This window comes from Colossoma macropomum, unplaced genomic scaffold (genome assembly GCF_904425465.1).
Source record: "Colossoma macropomum unplaced genomic scaffold, Colossoma_macropomum, whole genome shotgun sequence".
NCBI lineage: Eukaryota > Metazoa > Chordata > Actinopteri > Characiformes > Serrasalmidae > Colossoma > Colossoma macropomum.
In genome coordinates this window covers 9,052,079-9,075,452 of record NW_023494806.1, presented here as the reverse complement: position 1 = coordinate 9,075,452, position 23,374 = coordinate 9,052,079, and the positions used below count along the sequence as shown (strand labels likewise).

Here is a 23,374-nt window from a genome sequence, read left to right as displayed (position 1 = left end):
ATAAATGTATGGGAGAAACAAAGAAAGAGAGAGAGAGAGCAAGAAAGAAAAGAAAGAAGAAAGAAGAGAGAAAGCTGGGAGGAGAGAGAAAAGAGAGACGGACATAACTATATACTGTGAGATAAAATAGAGTGAAAGAAAGGAGACAGAGGAAAGAGTATGAGAGAGGGGATAGAGAGAAAGGAGGAAGAGAGATATATAAGTGTAAAAGAAAAAATGAAAGAAAGGAGAGAGAGACAGATGGAGAGAAAAAAAGAGAAATGTAGAAAGGAGAAAGTGAGAGAAAGGAAAGAGAGAGAGAGAGAAAGAGAGATCAGGCAGAGATAGAAAAAAGAACAAGAGCGAGAAAGAAGAAGAGAAGACAGAGAATGGAGAAGAGAAGAGAAAGAAATGAGAGAAAAGAAAGAAAGAGAAATGAGAAGAGAGTAAAAGAAGATAAATAAGTCTATACTGTAAAAGTGAAAGAGAGAAAAGAAGAGAAAGACAAAAAAGACTGAAATAGAAAGAATAGAGAGAAGAGAAGGAATGAAAGGAGAGAGAAAGAGAGTGAAAGGAGTGGGAATGGTGGGGAGAGGAACAAAGAAAGGGAGAGAAAGATAGAAAGGAGAAAGTGAGAGAGAGGAGAAAGAGAGAAATAAAGAGAGTAGGAAGCGAGAGTGTGCGGGAGAGAGGGGCAGGGTGGGGTGGGGGGTTTTCCCCAGTGGGGCAACATGTTTGTGCTGTCTCTCTCTCTCTCTCTCTCTCTCTCTCTCTCTCATTCACTCACTCGCACTCAGACCGTGTGCTGCACACACACACACACACACACACACACACGCTCTGCAGATAAACGCTCAGCACACACACACACACACACAGATATACCCTCACACACACCTTACTCACACGCTCTCTCTGAGTGAGAGCTCAGAAACGATTTCTTACAAGTGTTCAGAGAGAGAAAGAGAAAGAGAGAGAGAATAAGAAGGGGAGAAAGGAGGAAGAGTGAGAGTCAGAGTGAGAGAGAGGAGAAAGGAGGAACAGCAAGCAAGAGATGGAAAGCAGGAGGAGGAATAAGAATTGTATCCTCTAAAGAGTCAGAGAGAAGAGACGGACTTTGGGAGGAAGCTGCAGCGGAAACAAACCACAAGGAACTCAGGTACACACGCTCTCTCTCTCTCTCTCTCTCACCTCTACTCTCTCTCTCACCTCTACTCTCTCATTCTTTCTCGCTTTAATCTCTGGTCTGTAAGAACTTCTGCGTTTGCCTAAATATAAATAGTATATTACCTCTGTTGCAACAAATCCTCATACAGTAACTTTATAGGAGAAGGAAAAATGCCTTTAACTTTAACATACATTAATGTAACAATTTTCTTCCAAGTAATCTTGGACCATATAGACCAGACTCTCTTGATCTAGTCATCATGAGATGTACAGACAATGTGAAGTGCAGCCAGTGTAATCAAACTGAGTAATGTATTTCCAATATATTATGTTTATGTACTGTGAACGGTGTGATTAGACTCTATCTGTAGTATGGACTATGGCTGGGATAAAGGACTTTTTTTTTACCAGGCAGCGTGGGGGATCCAGCTGTGCTGCTGAACTGAATAAGAAAGGTGTGAATGAAAAGGTGTGTGTGTGTGTGTGTGTGTGTGTGTGTTTGTTTTCATACAATTTCAGGATAAAAATGTCCTGACTTTGTAATTTAACCAGAGAAAATAGGGCTAACCAGAGACAAACAGGGCTAACCTACTTGACAACCAAAATGCTCCTGAAACTACTTTATGTTTAAAGTTACATGTTTCAATGCTTAAGAAAATAGAAAGAATAAAACACTCTAGGTGGCTAGGCTTAGTGTCATATGGCGGTATAATGCATATAACACATACTATTATTACATATATTCATTGTTTTTCTTTTTTTGTGAATTGCAAATATCACATGCTTTTTACATTGTGTCAAACTTTCACAATGAATGTTCCAAAATTACTTCCTTTATTATCTTTCAATAAAAGTTAAGAACATTTTTGTCACAAAAAAGAAACCAATTTAAACATATCAGGTTTTGTTCTGACAGCGGCAATATATATAATACATATAGTACATATAATTATTACATAAAGATACATACACAGACATAATATATGGCATATATTATTACTGCATGTAAATACTTACATAGACATCATATAAATGTGACTTTATTATTACATATAGATACTTACATAGACATAATTAATAATGGTATATCATTCTCATTACATATAAATACTTACATAGACATAACGCATGTAAGATATATTATTACTACATACAGATACTTCCATAGATATAATAAATATGGTATATCATTCTTATTACATATAAATACATACATAGACATAATACATATGGGATATATTATTACTACATAAAGATATTTACATAGATATAATACATATGGGACACATTACATATATATAATTATATAGATATAATGCATATTGGACATATTTAAGACCCACATGTCCTGACACTGTACAAAAACAAACCTGTGTGTGTGTGTGTGTGCGTGCACGTATGTGTGTGTGTGTGCGTATGTGTGTACTGGAACGTTGTCAGTAGAGGTAGCAGTCTGAGGTCAGAGGCGGTAATCAGGTCAGACTGAAGACTGACATGTTTCTTAGTTCTGCACTTTAAGGTTTTTGACCTAAAATCTAAAACTTCCTCAGCATGTCCATCTGCAGCGTGTAGCATTTGCCATTTTGAAAGTGAAGTCAAATAATAATGTACTCAGAATGAAAGTGCGTTTGAGGACATCATTAACACTGAGACACTGCGTGTGTGAAAGTGTTTCTACCAGTAGTTTGTTACATACATATAATGTAATGATAGCTAATCTCTCTGAACTGTACGAGACAGTTTCCCGGACATGGATTAAGCCTAGTCCTAAACTAAACTGCAGCGCCAGTGGTGAATCATCATGAGAAATTCTTCACAGTCTAGGCTTAGGCTTAATCTGGCTTTGGAAAACCAGCTCTACCTGTGTTTGTTTACGCAGTGAGTGTAAAGGACAGTACTCTCTCTTTCTCTTTCTCTCTCTCACACAACACACACACACACACACACACACACACACACACACACACACACACACACACACACACAACGTTATAGACTTACATTTCTGTCAAATATGGAATGCTTTGAAGAACAGTTGGTTTGAATTAAAGGAATATGTTCAGAGAAAGAAACAGAGAGAGAGCATGACAGAAAGAAAGAAAAGAGTAGAAGACAGAAACAGAGGAGAGAGAGGGAAAAAGATAAGGGTGAAGAGAGAAAAAGGAAAACGAAATAAAAAGAGAGAGTATGAGAAAGAAAAGAAAAGAGACATTAGGGAGAAAAAAAGAAGACAGAAATAATGAGAAAGAAATAAAGAGAGAAAGAAAGGAAGAAACGGAGAGAGAGAAAGTGAAAAAAGAGGAGGAGGGGGTTTGTTACATTCTTGAGCACATTCTATCCTTTGCAACAGATCAGTGGCCAGTTTTATCTGGGTAACTGAGTGTCCGTGAGGGAACAAGAAAACAGGCCGAGAGACACTGATATTGAATGCTGTTTTTGTTTCTTCTCATTTGTAGCCCTGAATGACCTCTTTTAGTGGCCCAGCCTCAGTGCTACAGCCTCAGCGCATTATGGGTGACGCGTCGGTACACTACGGGGCATTAGAGAGCAGGGGACGTAAATAATAAATATCATAATTTATAAGTGAGGAACTGCTCCTCTACTGAAGTGCAATGAACCATATTTACTCAAGCCGAGAAGGGGAGGGGGCAGGGTTGTCTGAGTCAATTTTAAAAACGCAGGGTTCAGAGAGCAGCAGCAGGGGAGGATAACTAAAAACACTCCGAAGTGTCGGGATTAAGTGAGTCACAAGACGCTGAATGATCAGTCAGGGGATTTATTTTACCATAATAACACTCCTCTGTACAGCTTGTCTCCTCACTCCCCCCGTTTCCGACACCCATCCGCTACATTTACCGAAAGAGACGAGTTAAAATGACCTGTGGAGGTGCCGCTATAAATCTTTAATCGCCAAAGGTGAATTGTTCACTGCACTGTAAGCTTTAAATAAGTTAAAGTGCATTAAATAAGTGAATGTTTAATATTTATTAGACTTACATAATTTTGTAAAACTAAAAGCTACTTATTTGGGTACTGAAAAGAGCAGTACTAATTCAACGTGCTGTGACATCCACTGTGCTATGCTAAAATGAATAAGAAATTACTAGATACATTACATCATACTATTATATGCTATTTATAATGTGACATAGTGACTGTTTTTTATGTTATGATCACTTGTACAATACAACAATTCTTATAAGTACAATTAAATAATCTCACTTCCGTTAGTGCTAAACTTGTATGGATGCACTAATTTGAAGACTGTTATACATTTGCATTTTCTTTCTTTGTTATAATGAAGTAAATAGCGAGAATTCAAATGTATTATTAAGATAAAGCACCCCTGGACAGTGGGTTAATATGTGAGGCAATTTGATTTAGAAGCAAAATACTGTTCTATTAGTGAACGTACAGTCATAGGCTTCATTAGAATAAGACAGCGCTTCAGGAAAACGCATGCAAGGCACAAAATCGTCCAAAATTTTTTTCTTTTTCAAATCTTATTAAAACCTGGCTACCAGTCAGCTAGAATATATTCCCCAGATGGGTGGGCCAAGAGAATCTGACTGGTCTTCACTTTCACCGCTAGAGAGAGTTACAGGAATGCTCCAGCCTTTTTAATCTGAAGTCTATCCGTAATACCTGTAGCATATGGTTGATTTCCACGGACATTAAAAAAACATTTGTCTCAAAACACAGTAGACACCAATAGGCAGTTGCTTTGGTTTTATACTTTTTTTCCATGCACCGAAAATCTACATCAAAATGTGTTTTTCCGCTGCACAAAGTACCAAAAATGTTGGCACTAGAAAACTGGAACTTTGCTTTTTTCATAGGTGACTGGTCCGCTACCAAAGGTTCCAGTTTTCTGGTTTTTGGTACGTACTCAAGATTAGAACCAATTTGACCTAACGGTACTTGAAGGTGTTCTTTTGCTGCTGTTTTTGAAATGACTGTCAGAATGGCGGGGGGGCGAATGAATAATTGACCCACCACTTTTCGCAGTACTCAGACAATGCCCCAATACTTCTATGTCCAGGATGCTCACATTGAAAATAATCTCCACTCTGCCTAAACTGCATGGACCACTAACCTATACAAAACAGACAGACAGGCAAATTTACAGGCAGAAACATTCAAAATCTCTATTTCAGTTGAAAGGCAGGTCCTTTCCCAAACAGCAAAACCTGAGAGGAGCATCAGCTCAACAATCTGGTAAATATTTTTACTGTGACACACAAATTAATGCACTTTGTCACAGTTTGTTCCACACAATGTAAAATTTACTAAGTATCAGTTTCAGTATTACTGCCACCTTGCTAATCTAAAGTTTGATGTTCTTCAGAGAAAAACAAAGTTAGGTATCTGAAGCATGCAGGGTTAAAACAAACACTGACACCATGTATGAACAGGCTTATTGAGCTGTACCATATTATAACACTGACATATGCTTTACGTAGCACTTAAAGTTTCAGTTAGTCAGTGGACTATTTACCTTTTGTAAGTCACTCAGCTACAGTTTCACTAGCACGCTTTTTTTTTTAAATAAACATTAAGTTTTGCTTTCACTGTTGCCATATCGGGCAGGTTCGGCCTTTGGTTGGATTTAGAGGGAGAAAACATGCTTTGGTGGGTGAACAAAATCTGGTGTGGTTCGTCATTTTTTGGGCAGGTTTTTAAAAAATATTAAAAAATGAATGAACTGTATTACTTAATAATGCAGTTAAAATTTGAATATTGCCTAACTTCTAGCCACATTACATCAGTTATCAAAACTTCAACTGACATATATTTTAGTCAATTAAGTCAGAGAAGAGCCCACTGCCCCGCTGTTCTGTACAGCCCACAGTCAATATGAGCAGTTAACGTACCCAGTTTATTGTTAATGTAACAGAGGTGTGTTCGGGCCGAACACAAAATAGATTTTACATTGCATTACTTACTGTACATAGTTCTGCAATAGTAGGAAACAGGAATGTGTGAACAGTGACAGAACCAATAAAGGTGAGCAAGTTTTTGAAACATTGTTGCTATTCATTTGCCTTTCTGATTGCATGGGATGCACAGGATTCTATCATATGCAACGCATTACTCAAGAAATGTTAACACTCTGAAAACATATTGAGTTTGTATGAGTAATTGAAAAAAGACACACAAACAAATTAAATAAATTATTTTGTTGAAATAATTTATAGTTTCTACCATGCATTTCAAAGATGCCTGGATACTAAAAATGATCCTTTTTTTAATTTTGATTCTTTGGAGTATTGAGTGCATTTGCATGCACTTAATAATCTGATTATCTGATTTTTATCTGATTATTCAAGTGGTCATGTCAACAGCACACGCCTTTTTAGATTGGAGTAAGGCCTACAAATCCAATTAAGAAATCAAACAAAGAGAACTGGATTTTTGCTCAGTAATCAGGTTTTTCAGTGCACGTAAACCTTTACTCTGATTTCTTTTGTTTTTCTCAGTCTGCGAAAACAGACCACGGTATCGGAAAAAACACAAAACACCCGCCAAACACAAAATACTTTTAGCTAAAACCAACTACAAGCTTGATGAAACGAAGGATTCAAATATTCTTAATCTTCCAGATGATATATAATCATATTTTTCCACTAAAGTGATTTGATGTTCTGATTTGATGTTGTCTAGTCACAACTTAAATATTTTTCTGCAAGTTTGTAAGGGCAAGTCATCATCAATTAAAGCAATATTAGGTAAAACGTTTACCTTAAAATAACAGCCTCAAAATCATTTTGAAGGTGACTTATAACAGGGAGAATAGCATCTCTGTCATTGCCATCCTGGGCCCAGAACGCCTGCTATAGTGCTATGTAACTTTGGTGGAGCGTGGAGGCATGAAACCTTTCACAAGAACTGCGTAACACTTTATGGCACCACACTACATATCAACAACTTTGGCTCTTCAGCTAGCTAAAAGAAGCTAGCTCAGCATTCCCAGCATGTACATCATGACAGAGACTGCTAAAAGACTGAAGAAGTTGTCGGATCAAGCGAGGCACATGAAAAGAGAGAGTGACTTGAGCAAGAGACCAGATAAGAGTAAATCTCGGACTGGCTTTTACATGTTGGCAAGAGCTAAAAGAGATAAAAGGGATGCAAGACAGTCTAAAGGCTAACAGGAAAACAAGGAAAATCTGACAGCAGAGTTTACATCCCTGCCAGTGTTTCAGTGAAACACTGAAAAGTAGGGCGTAACCCTATTGTATGTCATCCCTGTCTCACAGAGTTTTGTAGCTTTTCTGGATTCCAAAAGTCATCTAACCTCAGCCCCACTTCAGGCTAGCATGCAGAGAAATAAATTCATCTCACGCCAAAATTATCTCGTGAGTGTATGCGAAGGGGAGTTGGATTCTGCATCCTTCAGCTCGTCAACAAATGCACATGTACAGCTGTCCATAAGGGGGGCTTACAGTGCAATTTGTATTTACAATAATGGTGTAAAAGTGAAATACCCTCTGCAAAAAATACCAGTTCTTGCATAACAGTGCTTTAACGTACCCAGAAGCTTATTACTGATCAATTCAATTATCAGTCAATTAAATGCTGTATTATTTCGTATTGTGGTTGAAATGACTTTAGGCTGTTTTTAATATGTACGTTTTGGGTGGTTTTTCATGCATCACACCACTTCTGGAGCTGATTTGCAGCTGAAGCCACCAAAAATGACTCTTCCAGGTGAAGTTAAAGTCATCAAGCAATACTGCATGGCCACTAAGTGCTCAACAATGTAAAGTAGAATGGTATGTTGATGTTGTGATGTCAGCTGCTGGTTTTTGGAATTATTACTTTACCAAGATTGCTAAAGAGACATAAGCTAGTTAGGAAGCTAACACTACTGATTTTGTTTTTGTTCATATGTTCAGAGTCAACAGAGAAAAATCAAGCTTTGTTTGATTCTACACACATTCCAGTTAGCTAAGCTAAACTAATTGGTTAGTAATGCTAGTTAAGGCATTTTTTCACACTCTAAAGAGAAGAAATGAGCCTTTGTTTGACTCCACACATGAATCTGTGTTTTTGATATTGCAGTGGATCAATGACCTAAATTCTCATCCATGTTTATTGACCATTGCTACAGATGCAGTAGATAGAGACTAGGTTGAAGAAGTTCAGGAGTCCTTTAAAGAAACACACGCACACTATGTTGATTCATTAAAAATGCACATACAGAGTGAAAGTGTTGTGGAGCTGGACAGCTCTGACACCCCATTGATTGACAGATGGGCTGACCTGGGGAGCTTTCCTCACTCAGACTGGACACTAGACATGAACTGCTGTCATGAGCGTGATCCATATTTTTCAGAAGTGTCAGTGACAGGGGATTTAAAAAGGCCTGCTTGTTTTTGCTTTTGCCTCAGTTACTAAACTAATTTTTAGAGGTAATTTCCAGTTTATTGCAATCTAATCTCTATCTGCTGTATCTGTAGCATAAGACTAATTTCCATAGACAATTCAACACATTTCCCTGTGAAAAAAAAAAAAACAGGAGCAGTGCTAAGGCGCTGGCTGAACTGAACCCATCTCTCTGACCTTGGTGAGGAGTGTGAAGGCAGCTTGTTGAGGTTTTTGTCATCCTCCTGGAGCACGCTCCCTGATTAGCTGCACGATACTGAGCCCGCAGACAGTGTGAGGGGGCCGACGTGAAGCCATTTTAGAGTCATAAGCATTCAGTCACAATCACAACCCCCGCTATGAGCTTAATGTTCCGACACTGCGCTTCTGATGGCCAACCAAGAGGCTTCGGGCTGTATCTAGACGGGGGGTTTACACCAGGCCACTGCAGCCATTACATCAGTCACACACACTATTTATGACAAAGCGTGGCCTCAGAAAACGCCCCGATTTGTTTATATTTATTTATTTAATTCTTTAAAATAAAAACAGAAAACCCAAGAACCAAAAATAAAGCTCCTTTAGGACAATCATAAGTTGATGTGTGCTTGTGCAGTGGGGTTTGTGTGTTGGGTCATTTTTTGGGTCATTAGTGCTGGAAGTCTCAGTCTGCGCTCCATTAATATGACAGGCTACAGTGCACTGACTGACCTCAGTGCCACAGCACAACACACACAACTAACAGCAAAACACAGCATGATGTCACACAACAGCATGGTGCAACAAAGCAAAACAACACAACATGGCACAACACAGCACAGCACAGCAAGACACCACACAGTTTTGCCACAGCACAATTTAACACAGCACGCATAACAACATGATACAGCACAGCATAATATAACACAACACAACATGGCACAGCGCAATATAACACAGCGTGGCACAACACAACAAAATATTGCACAGCATAGCGCAATACAAAACAGCACGGCATTACATAGCAAAACAACACAACGCGGCACGACACAGCACAGCAAGACACAAGAAAATATGACACAGCACAATATAACACAGTATACATAACAACATGATACAGTACAGCATAATATAACATCACACAACATGGCACAGCACAATATAACAGTGTGACACAACATAACACAACACGACACAACATAATAGTGCAGCACAACATGGCACAGCATTACATAACACAACATGACAACAGCACAGCAGAAAGTAACAGGGTGAAACAACACAATAACACAAAAAGCAAAACACATCATAACACAGCACAGCACAAAAACATAAAGCAACACCGCATGATTCAACACAGCACAGCACAATTAAACAGTGCCATGTAACAAAACACAACATGGCACAGCACAACACAGCACAGCAAGACACCATTTTGGCACAGCCCAATTTAACACTTAACATTCAACATCATACAGCCCAATATAACACAACATAACATGGCACAGCACAATATAACACCATGGCACAACACAACATAATATAGCTCAGCATAGTGCGATACAAAACGGCACAGCGTTACAAAGCAACATGGCACAACACAGCACAGCAAGACACAAGACAATATGGCACAGCACAGCAGAACATGGTACAGCACAATACAACACAGTATACATGGCATGATATAGCACAGCATAATATAATACAACACAACATGACACAGCATCACATAACACAACATGACAACACAGCACAGCAGAAAGTAACACAGTGAAACAACACGATAACGCAAAATGCAACATAACACAGCACAGCACATAAAGCAACACAACATGATGCAACACAGCTCAGCACAATTGAACAATGCCATGCAACGAAACACAACATGGCGCAGCACAATATAACACAAAACGCCAAGATGCAACAAAATGGCACAGCACAATATAACAGTGTTATGCAGCACAGGCTAATATAACACAGTACAACACAACACAGCACAACACGCCACTGTACAGTATAACAAAACAAACACAACACAACATTCCAGGGCAGAGCACAGCACAAAACAACAGCACAGTCACATTACAACCTGAAAGATAATCACATCAAGGAGTCTGACACAAAGCAGCACAACACAAAACATGGCACAACACAACAGAACCCACTGTAACCCAAACCTAAAACAACTCAACTGCGCAGAAAACTCTCCGTCTCAGTGACACTCAGCAAACAACCAAACACAGACACTAAACTGATCTCACTGCTGTGAAACAACAGTATGAATGACTGACAAACTAGACCTTTCTCACTTTAATTTCAGACTGAGGACACTTACAACCATGAATGAGAATCGTAGGGATTTTCTTAATGACAAAGAAGCCAGTAAGTTGTGTTTTTTTTTTTCCATGGTGTCTAATGGCAAGGGGATCTGAGGACAAAAGCGGCAAACTGGCACAGAAAACACAGAAACACGAGAGGAGCCAAGAAGTGGAACCAAAGACATTAGCTCAAAGATTACAAAGTTACTGAAAAGACTGTCTCACACACAGACACATACACATGCAAAACACACACACAATGCATGGCACCTGCTCGCAGACTGACAGCACTATTCATCTCCCTTCCAGACAACTCTTTCTGTGCGCAACACTAATTGGCACTGCGAGACGAGACTGAGAAACGCTCGTTTCGGAGCTGACGGATTCTCACCCTCCGACTGTTGTTTTCATCAAATCAATTTCACTCATACACTGAAAAAAAATCATGTTTTGATTCGAACGTGCACATCATTTCTACATGAATAAAACACATCAACACGATTATTGCCGAAAGTAAGTAAACAAAAAGATATAACTGTGTTGATGGAGTATATTTGCGCTGTCATTGGGAAAACCCTGTGATTGACATTTGCATTACATTACATGTTTTTACATTGAAAATGTTAGCTACCCTATATATTGTGTGAATTTTTCATGATGACTGGACCAATAGAAATGTAGAGTTATTAGAGTCTTGGAATTGTTACACTAATATACTGTATGTTAAAGTTGTAGGGTCCTTATTAGGAAAACTGAATTTCTCACTTTTTTAAAATAAACGTTTGATGTAGAGTGTAAGATGTAGTGATGTAGTAGTTTGAAGATGATGCTATGCTGCATTCATTTAATAACAAAAAAAAGAGAATCTTCACAGTGGTGGTGATAGGAACCAGACATCTGAAGTGTTTAAAGCCTCATAGAAGGTTATTACACGATATGTTTACGAATACACTGTCTGGGATTTGGCCTAAAATGCATATTTAATAATCCACTAATGCAGGGTCTTGTAACACAAAATAGCATCCAAAGAAAATGTTTGCTTTTTTCCAGATTTGCCACTATTTTACCACGACTGAAATTACAGAAAAGACACAGAAGACACGTGTAGGTTCACCAGTCAGTAACATAACAGAGCTGCAGTTTAAGAAAGTTACTGTCCAAAATTGGAATATTTCAAGATAATTGCACTCAGAAAGCGGGATAGGATTTTATAATGGAAAGAACGCAGAGATCCACATTCATGTTTATTTGATGTTTATGGTTTGTGATCTTTGTGTGTAGATATGGCCGTGTGGTTTATGAAGCACAGAGAACCTGTTGGTGTGATTAAGGGAACTGATTTAGTTTTGTTACATTTTATTGCTGCTACTTTGCACATCCTTGATTTTAAATTCTGACAGGAAAAAAATATTGTTGTTTTATTTATTTTTATACTAGCAGGAAAGTTAAAACAGTGAATTTTTAAATAAGTTTGTTTTATCTTTATTGTCTTCTTTGCTAGTTATCAAATGCATAAAACAACCTGAAGCTAAATTTAAAAGCTGATAGCTACATAAGAGTAATTTGGTAATTGAGTGATTCATAATCCGAATAATCGAATATTCGTTTTAATAATCGATAAATTATTTGACTGTCAAAATAGTCGTTTGTGGCAGCCCTATTGCAGGCATCATAACCCATGGTTTCCATCACCACCACTGTAAAGAAATCTGAGTTAGTAAGTTTCTCTCCAATGAATCATTTCTAAATCAAATCACTCTAAATAACTTTGTTGGCATCTCAATGGCTGAATTATGCAGAAATATTTAAAAATTGATTGAATTCCCCTTTACAAACACAGTAATACAAATACTGTTTAATTAGGAAATGGCCATGTGAATAAATGGCGACTCAAACATCAGCAGGCCTCAGGGAAAAATGAAATGTAAGAAAATGTAGGATAAAGGACATTTAAGGCCCCCCCTCGCCTTCTTTAACACTACTATTTCTTTCTGGTAGCTTTATAGGAGAGGAAAAAGCTGTTCTACACTTATTGTATGTAAATGTAGCATGAATTTCTTCCAAGTCATTTTAATGCACAATTACTGTTTATTAGCTGAATTTAAAATATTGAAAAAAAAATAACATAAACTGTGGCCTGTGCATTAGTTATGGACCATTTATTTTTCTGTTTTGTTTTTCTCCAGTATGGTAAACTCAACAAATAAATGGTAAATATGCACTTATTGGCAGAAAATATTTATATATTATGTAATACATATATACATATTTATGTTTGTTCAATGTAGAGAATGCGCTATTTTTTACTTCAATCAACAAAAACAACAAAAAAACGTGTCATTTGACTGCAGGACTCCAAACTTTTGCATTTGGCCGTACTTAACTCATGTGGAAATTGTGCGTGTACACATTTGAATCAAATCAATTCAATACATATTTTCTTTCAGGGTATCTGTTTATTTTGTGAGCTAGCAGTCAGAGCACATCAGCAGGTTTTGAGTTGCTAGCAGCAGTTTGACACAAATCACAGTCTGCTATGTTTGATGTAACGATTTTTTACGTCTACACACTGATCCAAGTAAATTCTGCATTTTCCGCCCCAGTTTTACACATTTGTGTCAGAAATGCAACCAGTCGAGGAATGGTATACGTGTCTATCTGCCACATTCAGCATGATCTTCACTGTAGCTCTCATAGCAGGCCATAATAGCACTTAATACCCAACCAACAAGAAACATGAGGTTATAAAAACACTGACCTGAAGGCTTTATTTCTCACATACTGTAAAATGTTTCGCTTCCATGTTTATGGCTGAAGCATCAGACTGTGTCATTAACGTCACTGTGGGCTTCATTCATTTGGCTGTAACAAGGCACCAACTGTGGCATCATCTGCAGATATGGTGTTCAAAAGAGATCTACACAGGTCTCTCTCTCTCCCTCTGGAAAATGGCCTCAGCTGAGCATGCTGTAATGAATGGTTGTTAGAGCAATATATGTTCTGAACACCTGATGTAATGGTAGGCTCTAATTGATGAGCAGAAACAACAGGATTAGAATGTCATTACGATGTTTTACAGTAGGTTTCGTAGATGGGGATGAAGCCTAGTCCAGGATTTTCCTTTCAGTGGAGAAGATCCACTGAGAATGCTGTGTGATGTAGGACAAGACTTAGTCCCTCTTGGGGAAGACAATCCTTAAGTGTTTAACTTTTGATTACAAAGTGCAGTTTGAACACGGTGTTGATTCCAGTGCCATCTTAGGGGTCAAGACAGCTAAATAACATTTTGTCGGACTAAAAAAAAAAACTTGTGTTATCAAACTGGTAGCTTTTCACAAGAAGGCAAAAACTTTTCATAACTTTACGGTACGTTAATGTAACAAGACTTTGACCAAAGTCGTTTTGGTCCACAGGTAATGAAATTTTATATATAGTAGATGTAGGGATAGACAGCTAGATAGATAGAACTACACTATTTAAATATAATTGTGTAATTACATCATTCTTACATTATACTTACACCTTTATTACATACTAAGGCCTATTATTCAGTAAGTACAGGGAGTTCAAGGCAAACTGGCTCAGCTATTCTTAGGTTATAGATGTGTGTCGTAAAAATTTGGGCTTGGAGGCAGGCCTTGGCCATGTAAGAGGCTAAATTCAGCATCAACAAGTTAGATTCTACATTTCTGATTCTTTACATTCATTTTGGTGTCAAAAATGACAAGATTGCCATTTTTTTTTCTTTTTTGCAAAACAAGACTGTGCACCCAACAGTAACTTTCCATCAAATTCAAATCATAATCAAGTATGTCTTCCTCTACTTAAAAACAACACTGTGGTATTGACTGATAAGCTGAAAGTGATAAAATTATGACATGCTGTTGCTTTTGCTGCTGATAACTCTAACTTCTAAGGGTTAAAACAACTGCAGCCTGGAAGTGACATTTCATTTCCAGGTTTCTGATGGCCTCAAAAAAGTTGAAATTGGCTTTAGAGAGCCACCATAGCAACACATCCTGATGTTGCAATCTTACTATGTGCCACATTTTCTGCTCCAAACAGCGCACAGATATTCCCCTAAAGGAAACCATAAAGCAGGTCACTCTTCACACCCCCTGCCCCAGCAGAAGCACTAAAGTTGCTAGGCTTGTTCACATCGACCAGACCTCTCCAACCTCCATCTGCCATTCGCGCCTATTTACCCACAAACCCCTGCTGAGAAACAGATTACCACAGACACGGACACGCTCCCCTCCAGACACTATTGACACTGCCCTCACAACACTCACTAGGGCTGCACAATATGGGCAATAGATTAATATTGTAATTATATAGTAACACATGCAACGTACTTGCGGTATGTAACTATATAATTGCACGCTCCGCCCACGTGTCCTTTTGTAGTGACCGCTGTGAGGATGGACAAGCTTTGCAAAATGTCGGCAAAAATCTGATTTAAACATTTTTAAAAATGTTTTAGCATTTTAAACTGGAAGCTCAACATTATGCAGCAAAGCTAACCTAAATCCAACCTAAATGAATTAGGCTGAATGCAATTTTTGTACAGCGTTTTGTAAAGCTTGTTTCATCTTGCAACTATGGCAAACTGTTTTGAAAGGGCTTAATTGCAATTTTATTATATATTATACATACCACACATTTTTATTACATATACCACGTCATCCAATGTAAATAAATTATGCCTAATAACACAGAGCTTGTGAACTGGCAGTCTGGTACACTACAATCAGCATTTAAACCTAAGCCTGATAAAATGGATGTGCTGGTGGTCTTGGTTAAAAAAATTCCTGGAGTCTAATTTATCGAAAATAATTGCTTTTAAATCACAAACACAATATTGGGAAGAAAAATTTGTAAATTCAGTATCTTCCCCAAATTGTTAAGCTCTGTTTCTTGATGTCAGATGTCATGTGAACAAGTAAATATGCCATTAATACTATTAAAAAATAACATCTGACAAGTATGTAAACAAATTCCAATATGTCAACATTCAACGTTTACTGATAAGAAATATATTTTCGGATCATCAGTTTTTCTGTTGTGTAACTGAGCTAACATTAGCATGGTGGCAAATTCATCACTGCTATTTCCATCCTGTCAGGTTTCTATTAGCTACAACAGCATAGTCCAATTTGGTAGCATAACATTTTAAACTGGAAACTCTACATCACGTAGCAACTCTACAATAAACAAAGGTTGCTACAGTTTCTCATAATGGGCCTTTTTCTTGTCCAACCTCACAACATTTGCACAAAACAACATATTTGTGGGAGGAGTATGAGTAGGTTGTGATATGCATTGCAGTACATTGAAAAAGGCACTGGTGAATCAGTAATGTGACATGGATAAACTGCTATATGCTCCATTAAAATGTACATTTGTTGGATCATATAAATGCCCTGATTCCTCAAAACACCCACAGAAACGCTCATCAGGAACCATGATTGGTCAAGATGTTCAGAGCAGACTCTAAGAAAACACTGATCGGTAATTGGTTAGAGAGATCATTTGCATATTGCAGGTTTCTGTACTGCAAAGGCCAATATTGCTTTGTATATATAATGTAATATATATATATATATATATATATATATATATATATAAAATACATTGTGCAGCCCTACCGTACACTCATACGTCATCCTATCAAGATTTTAAGTGTGACCATGTTTGGATCAAGTGCAGTTAGCATTTTCAGGAGTTTGCTAGTTAACTGAGTAAGTTTTTGATATGACTGTAATAATATGCGTTTATACAGGCCTGCATACACTCTCTCATGCTCCTTTTCTTTTTTTCTCTCACCATGCACACACACATACACACACACAAAACAGAAAAAGTGCAAAGCACAGGCTAAATCCCTTCACCCCCTGTAGCTGGAGCCACATTGGAATGGTTTGCTTGTCACTGTGAGTTTGTGAAAGTGACAGTTTGATGGCTCCAGGGTCTTTGGCTGTCAGTTAAACTGAAGTGGAGTGGAAATATATGGCAGTATCACTGATTCTGTCATACAGTTAGTATGCTAAATGCTAGTTCAGAGACATTTCACGTGTGTCCTTTTAGTTTTTACATTTCGGTCCCAGACAGAAGTCCTTCACGCCAGGTAGATCGAATTATGTAATCAATAAAAAAGCAAAAGAGAAATCAGTCTACAGACATGCCACGAAAGAGATTTAGACAGTAGTTTTAAACTGACTCATCCCTCTTACTCTCCTTCTCTTTCATACAGTTTATACTTATAAACACAGTATGTGTCTCTGTTTCTCACTGTGTCTTTATACTGTATTATATGTCTCCCTCTCTCACGAAAGTACTTATCTCTCTCTCACACATTTAGGCTACAGAAATTGAAACTGTAATATTTTATATGAATAGGAACAAATCTTTTTTCCATTCAACTTTAGTGGGAAAATTGCTTATTGATACCTGAAATGTTGAGGAAACCTGCATTTTAAAGGTTTTTATTTATGTATTCATTTATTTTTTTATTGGTAAACCAAAACTTCTGCAACAACATTTTTTTTAAGGACATGACATCATTACATAAAGTATTTTATGACTAAAAGTTGCTTTGATGGAAACAAGCTGCTCAGGAGCAAAAACTGAAAAGTAGTTTTGTGAAGTATTTTCATTTTATTGCTTGCATGTTTACATTATCACTGTTTGCAAACAAGACAATGAGTAATCACCTTGTTTTTGTCTGATTGATTCAGAAAACGTTGATTTGTGTGGACTATCTGCTGAGAGCTAAACAACCATCAGCAAATTACATTGCAAGTGGCAATCATCTGGGTCCAAGCATGGCATGTCTCATGAAGCCTTATGGTCCCATTATGACCTAATCTAAAACACTACAATCACCACTGTTCTTGTCTGTCTCTCTCTGTCTCTCGTATGCAGTCTCTCTCTCTCTCTTGCACATACTCTCTTGTTTCTTTCCTTCTACTGTATCAGTACACACATAGAGGACACTGAGTAACTGTTAACACACACCAGACAGACATGTTTGCATGAAGCAGAAGGCAATATGCCAAAGATGGTGCTCTTCATGCCAGCAACCTCATTAATTAGAGCATACCCCTAACACACACACACACACACACACACACACACACACACACCATCCCATGGCACCAGATACCCCTCCCCCCAATTCCGATCCAACCCAAACACCCAGACAACCCATCCCACACACATACACACACACACACACACACATGTCTCATTATCAATGCAAGGAACGTGCAGAGGGGACTTCTGAGCTCTTGATACGATTGACCCAGATCTTCAAGCGTGAGTGAGTGAGGGAAGGGGGGCAAGATAAGGGGAGAGAAAAGGAGGCAAATAAGTACACAGTGTAAGTAAGAGAGACTGAGACAGAGAGAAAGCAGAGGGACAAATAAATATATATTGTAAGTAGAGACGGAAAGAGAGAGAGAGGGAGAAAGGAGGGGAGACAAAGAAAAGAAAGTAAGAGCAAGGGAGAGCAAGAGAGACAAAAAACTTAGTAAGAGAAAGACAGAGCAGAGAGAGAAAAGAAAGTGTGAGAAAAAAGGAAAAGGGTAAAAGTCAAAGAGTGAGAAAGAAGAAAGAGAAACATAGCAAAAAGGAAGAGAAACAGAGAGAAACTAAAAGACAGAGAAAGGGAGAGGATGGGGAAAGGAGGGCAGTTTGAAGCTTCATAAAGAGGCTAATTTGAAGCACAGCTGGGTGTCCGTGTGTAAGAGGCCAGGCAGACTGAGCGCGGGTCAGTGTGTGTCTTACTGGGGCCGGACGGGTCTTTCAAAACAGAATTATCTCCCTCATGCTTCACTCTCTCCCTCTCTCTCTCTCTCGCTCTCTCTCCCTCTCTCTCTCTCTCTCTCTCTCATTATCTTTCTCTTTCTGTCTTCCTTCTCTGTGCACCCCTCTTGCTGTCCCAGTCATAAGACAGAACAATCAGATCTTCACATTTGGCTGTAATCCACATTCATTCTCTTCTCACTCTTCAGGAAGAGAGGAGGGCTCAGCCTTAAAGGAACACTATAGCGTTCTTCATCCTAATCTCTGTCTACTGCGCAGAGGAATTAACATCTGTGATAATCAATCATGTGCTACAGATGCTGCAGACAGAGATTAAGCTGAAAAATGCTGGGGCCAGTTTCGGCTTCGCAAACCTAACAAAACGCTGTTGTCAGAACAAAACCTTGTATCTCCAAAATGGCAACTTCACAGGAGAAGGAAAAAACCTACCTTACTTTTAATGTAAGTCAATGGAACCAGACATTTTTTCCAAGTAATTTTGGTCTATTTCTTTTGGTCCATTCAGCATGAAATTTACACACAATGTAAACAGCAACAGGCATTTTCAAACTATGAGAATTAGGCAGGATATTTTGATAAAATCGAAATTAAAATGCACAAAAAAGAGAGGAACCTCTCGGCTTCTGAGATCCGTAATAAGCACTTTGAAGGTCTAAATGAAAAGGTGTAAAAAGTCATTTTTCTCTTGAAAATGTAACAAACTAAAGTACAATCTTCTGATAAGTATAGTACAGCATTGGCGAGCTGTGACTGTTAGAGCTAGGCTTTACAGTCTGAATTGAAGGCCTAGCTCACCACTGTGGTACTGTAGTGTGGCTAATTTCTAAACTCTGTAGGATTCTAGCAGTTAACTAACAACAATACACATCAACTTTTTTTGGCTGTTCTAGATTAAACACAGATATTTGAAGCTTGTGAAGCTTGTGTGTTGCAGTTTTAATACCTTCAGTAGAGGCACAGAACAGGCTTTTCCATGTCTTACATCTGAAACCTGGTTAGGCTACTGCTTGTATTCACAGTCAGTTTATTGTATGTTAATGTAAGATTTTATTTCAAGCTATTCCGAAGCATTTCTATTGGTCCATTCACCATGAAATGTTCATATGTGAAGGGCAGCTGATGTTTTCAAATGGCCTAAAAAATAAATAAAAATTTGAGGTTATGAGGTTTTGACATGACAGTGACGATATGTATTTGTACTGTGTGTGTGCATGAAAGTGTATCTCCTTATAACAGTGTGTTAGGATTACTGAGCCCCCACTGAAACAGAACAGAGTTAGTACAAAGCAGAGGAGACTCAAAGTCAGAAGTGGGGCTTGAAGAGTGATGGGGAAGAGTATATGTCAGTGATCACAGCCACTGAGCTCTTTTCTGGTGAGTTGTGGTATTCTGGTATTCATGGAAGAGGATTAAACTACACAGTATGAGATGGTGGAGTGTGTACTGGGAAATGCTGTGTGTTCTCAGCAGGGGAGTGTGTGTGTGTGTGTGTGTGTGTGTGTGTGTGTGAGAGAGAGAGAGAGAGAGAGAGAGAGAGAAAGAGATTGGCTGAGGCTGGGGAAAAGTAGCTTTCTGTATCACTGGGTCTGTGGGTCGCTGATAAAACCAAATACATATAAGGACACACACACACACACACACACACACATACACACACACACACATAAAACATCTTATACATTAAAGGGCCCATATCAAGGCAAACCAAACCTTTTTTGAAATGAGAGTATGATGTAGTATGTAGATCATGGGCAAAGCTTGCCTTTTCAATACATGAGCACAAGCTACAGAAACTGGATAAAGCCTACAGTATAAACATGACAATAGGCCCATATCACATACTTGTCTAGCATTTTAGGTCCACTTATGACATTTGTGTGGTTGTATGTACCATTCTTCTGTACATGACCATTTTCAAAACTCTCTTTAGCTCTTAAATTACACAAGCTGTTTTTGTCTTTAATACTGATTCAGTTGTATGCAAAGGTTTGAACAGCCCTGGTCAAATTACATGTTTTGTTGATTTTTGTAAGTGAAAATAAATGAACTCATCCTCTACAGCCAATAAATTTAAATATTTTTTCTGCCCAATTTGAGTGCACAGTTTCTTTTTACACAGAGTTTAACATATTGGAAAAAAGATCAAATATAATATGTGCCATAACTTTTGAATTTATTTCTATGTTAAATTCAGTAACAGTAATTGTGCATTAAAATGTGCAGAATGTGTTCCCTGTAGGGGATGTGTTAATCATTTAGACGATCAACAAAATATGTAATCTGATTGGGGCACCAAAATGTTTGCATACAACTGTACATGTAAATGACCTCTGTTCTGATTGACTGCCTTGCATTGTGCCTCAATCAAAAAGCAGTACAGGCCAATAGACTCCTTACAATTTCAGCACAAATGGGCAAAGCTTTTCAGTCCACAGCAGATCAGCTTTGCCTATTTGTGCTGAAATTGTAAGGAGTCTTTTGGCCTGTACTGCTTTTTGATTGAGGCAATTTATATCACTATAAATTACATTTAAAGGGTCCATATTATGCAATATGGACTTCTTTCACTTTTTAAGTAAAAGAGTTTGATGTGGTATGCAAACATTGTTAAAATGTTAAACTGCACCTCTCACTCAGCAGCACATACACTCCATAAATGGCATCTAAGCTGCAGGAACTCATTGTTTTTGTGATGTCGCACAATGCATAATATGGACCCTTTAAATGGAATTTATAGTGATATTACACTAAACATCTGAGCAATAATATCATGCAATAATAGCTGTCACTGTAAAAAAGGAATATTTTCACTTATTGGAATATGTTTATCATCATCCAAACACAAACCTGCAACACTCTTTCTATCTGCGTATTTAAAGTACTAGCCAGTTAGAGCCTGTTTCTCATTATCAGGATATGATTGTGTCAGTCATGTTCTGATTGGTGCTTGACAACGCACTGCATAATTTAATGGAACCAGACTGTTTCGCCAACAGAGAGCAATGGAACAAGGAGACGTTTTAATTACCCCTCCTTTTTAAAGATAATTTTGATGGAAAATGGAGAGAAATTGTTTATTAAAATGTATCATATTTATTAAATGTAATGACATAAATAACACTGCTATATTCTAAACGCTTGTGTGTATAGTTGGTCACTGAACCCACTCATTCCCTTCCCACTCCACATAGTCCATACAGAGAAACAAAACTGCAAAAATGGCCTGTTGTTGTGATGTCACAAAACCCACACATTTACATACAACTGCCTCTTCAGTCTACAGCACTTTAGTCCCACCCCCTTCAAAATGATGATGAGCGTTTCAGCCTGGACTGCTTTTGAATGAGGCATAATATCAGATAGTCAATAAGAACAAATGTCATTTACATATATCAGCCTTAAAGACACAGCAATTAAAAACATCATAAATGGGGGGTGAAATAAAAATGTGGGATTTTGGTTCAAAAGTGCCCACACAGAAGAATCAAAAGAGTTTTATGGTAACAGAGACAAATCAAAACAAAATGACTCATTTTCAAACCACGCTAAAAACAACACAATTGACAGATTCCACCTTCTGTGCCTCATTAAGGCCAATATGGCAACCACATGCACCAGTGACACTGAGCTTTGTGAGACTGTGACACTGAGCGTTCTCTTTAAGCTTACTGGCTGAAAAACTTGAGTCACTCTGTCAGCAGAGAGGATAAAAGCCTTATCTGTCACGTTCTCTTCAAGGTTCATTTACCAAAGGAGCTGAGTCTGCTTCCATCTGTAAACCATCAAACTCATTCAGCATAATTAAAACTTCAATACAATATCGGAGTCAGCAGAGTGTGTGGTAGTTTACATCACACTAGAGAGCGAAGCTGAGGGTTCTTTCTGTTGACTCGTTCACAAAGACAGCATCTGGCAGTCCTAAAGTGAAGAAAATGTATAGATGATGGGAATTAAGACGCATTAGAGGTATCATGGCTACTGATGTCAAGGTAGACAGATTACTGTGTGTGTGTGTGTCCTACTGAGGAGAGAATAGAGAGAGCAGAGGAGGATATGCTGTCATAGCAAAAGAGTCACAAGGGAGTTATGCAGCCCACTTAACACATCTGTTTTTCTACACTTACATGCACTCATGTCAAACACACACATATACACATACACACACGTCAAAAGTAGACTTACGCTCAGCCTACACTTTGGGTCAGAGGACCTAAGAAAACAACACGTCTTGACAGTGTACTAGTCTATTATCCATCTACTTCATAAGCACAGTTAAGCAGTGGGGAAGCAGCAGTAGGGAAGATCCAGGTGGGTTGTGGGGGGGTGGATGTTGCTCAAAGGCAAAACAGCAGAGAACAGGGCAACAACAGACTGTATAGGAGCCCACTCCTGTCAGGTAGAGGAGAAAATTTCCTGTTTGTTCTCCTTCATTGTCTCTGGCAGCAGTCAAAATATTGACTTAGCATACTGAAAGAATTACTGCAAAACCACTCAACACTCTGCATCTCAAAATTATGGCTTACTGCTCGTGAAATATTGACAAAGTGTCTGGTAACAATGACGTATTTTCCATAAACATTACCTTAGTATCCCAAAATAATTACATTTTCTGAAAAATATTGACTTAATATACCATGAGATTTTTAAGACACAGTTGAAATAATGAATTATTGAATTTCAAGAAAGTCATTATTACAGCATAATGTAAGATAATAAAGCATTATTTTGACATAGTA

At 38.1% G+C, this 23,374-nt stretch overlaps 1 protein-coding gene across 1 annotated transcript in view; it reads left to right on the top strand.

Annotated features, from left to right (window-relative positions):
* Window positions 1-871: 871 nt before the first annotated feature.
* Window positions 872-23,374, top strand: part of hs3st1l2 (heparan sulfate (glucosamine) 3-O-sulfotransferase 1-like 2) — a 29,937-nt gene continuing 7,434 nt past the window's right edge. Inside the window, 1 exon segment of the mRNA XM_036598640.1 lies at window positions 872-1,138. The gene's annotated coding sequence lies outside the window, so the exon portion shown is untranslated.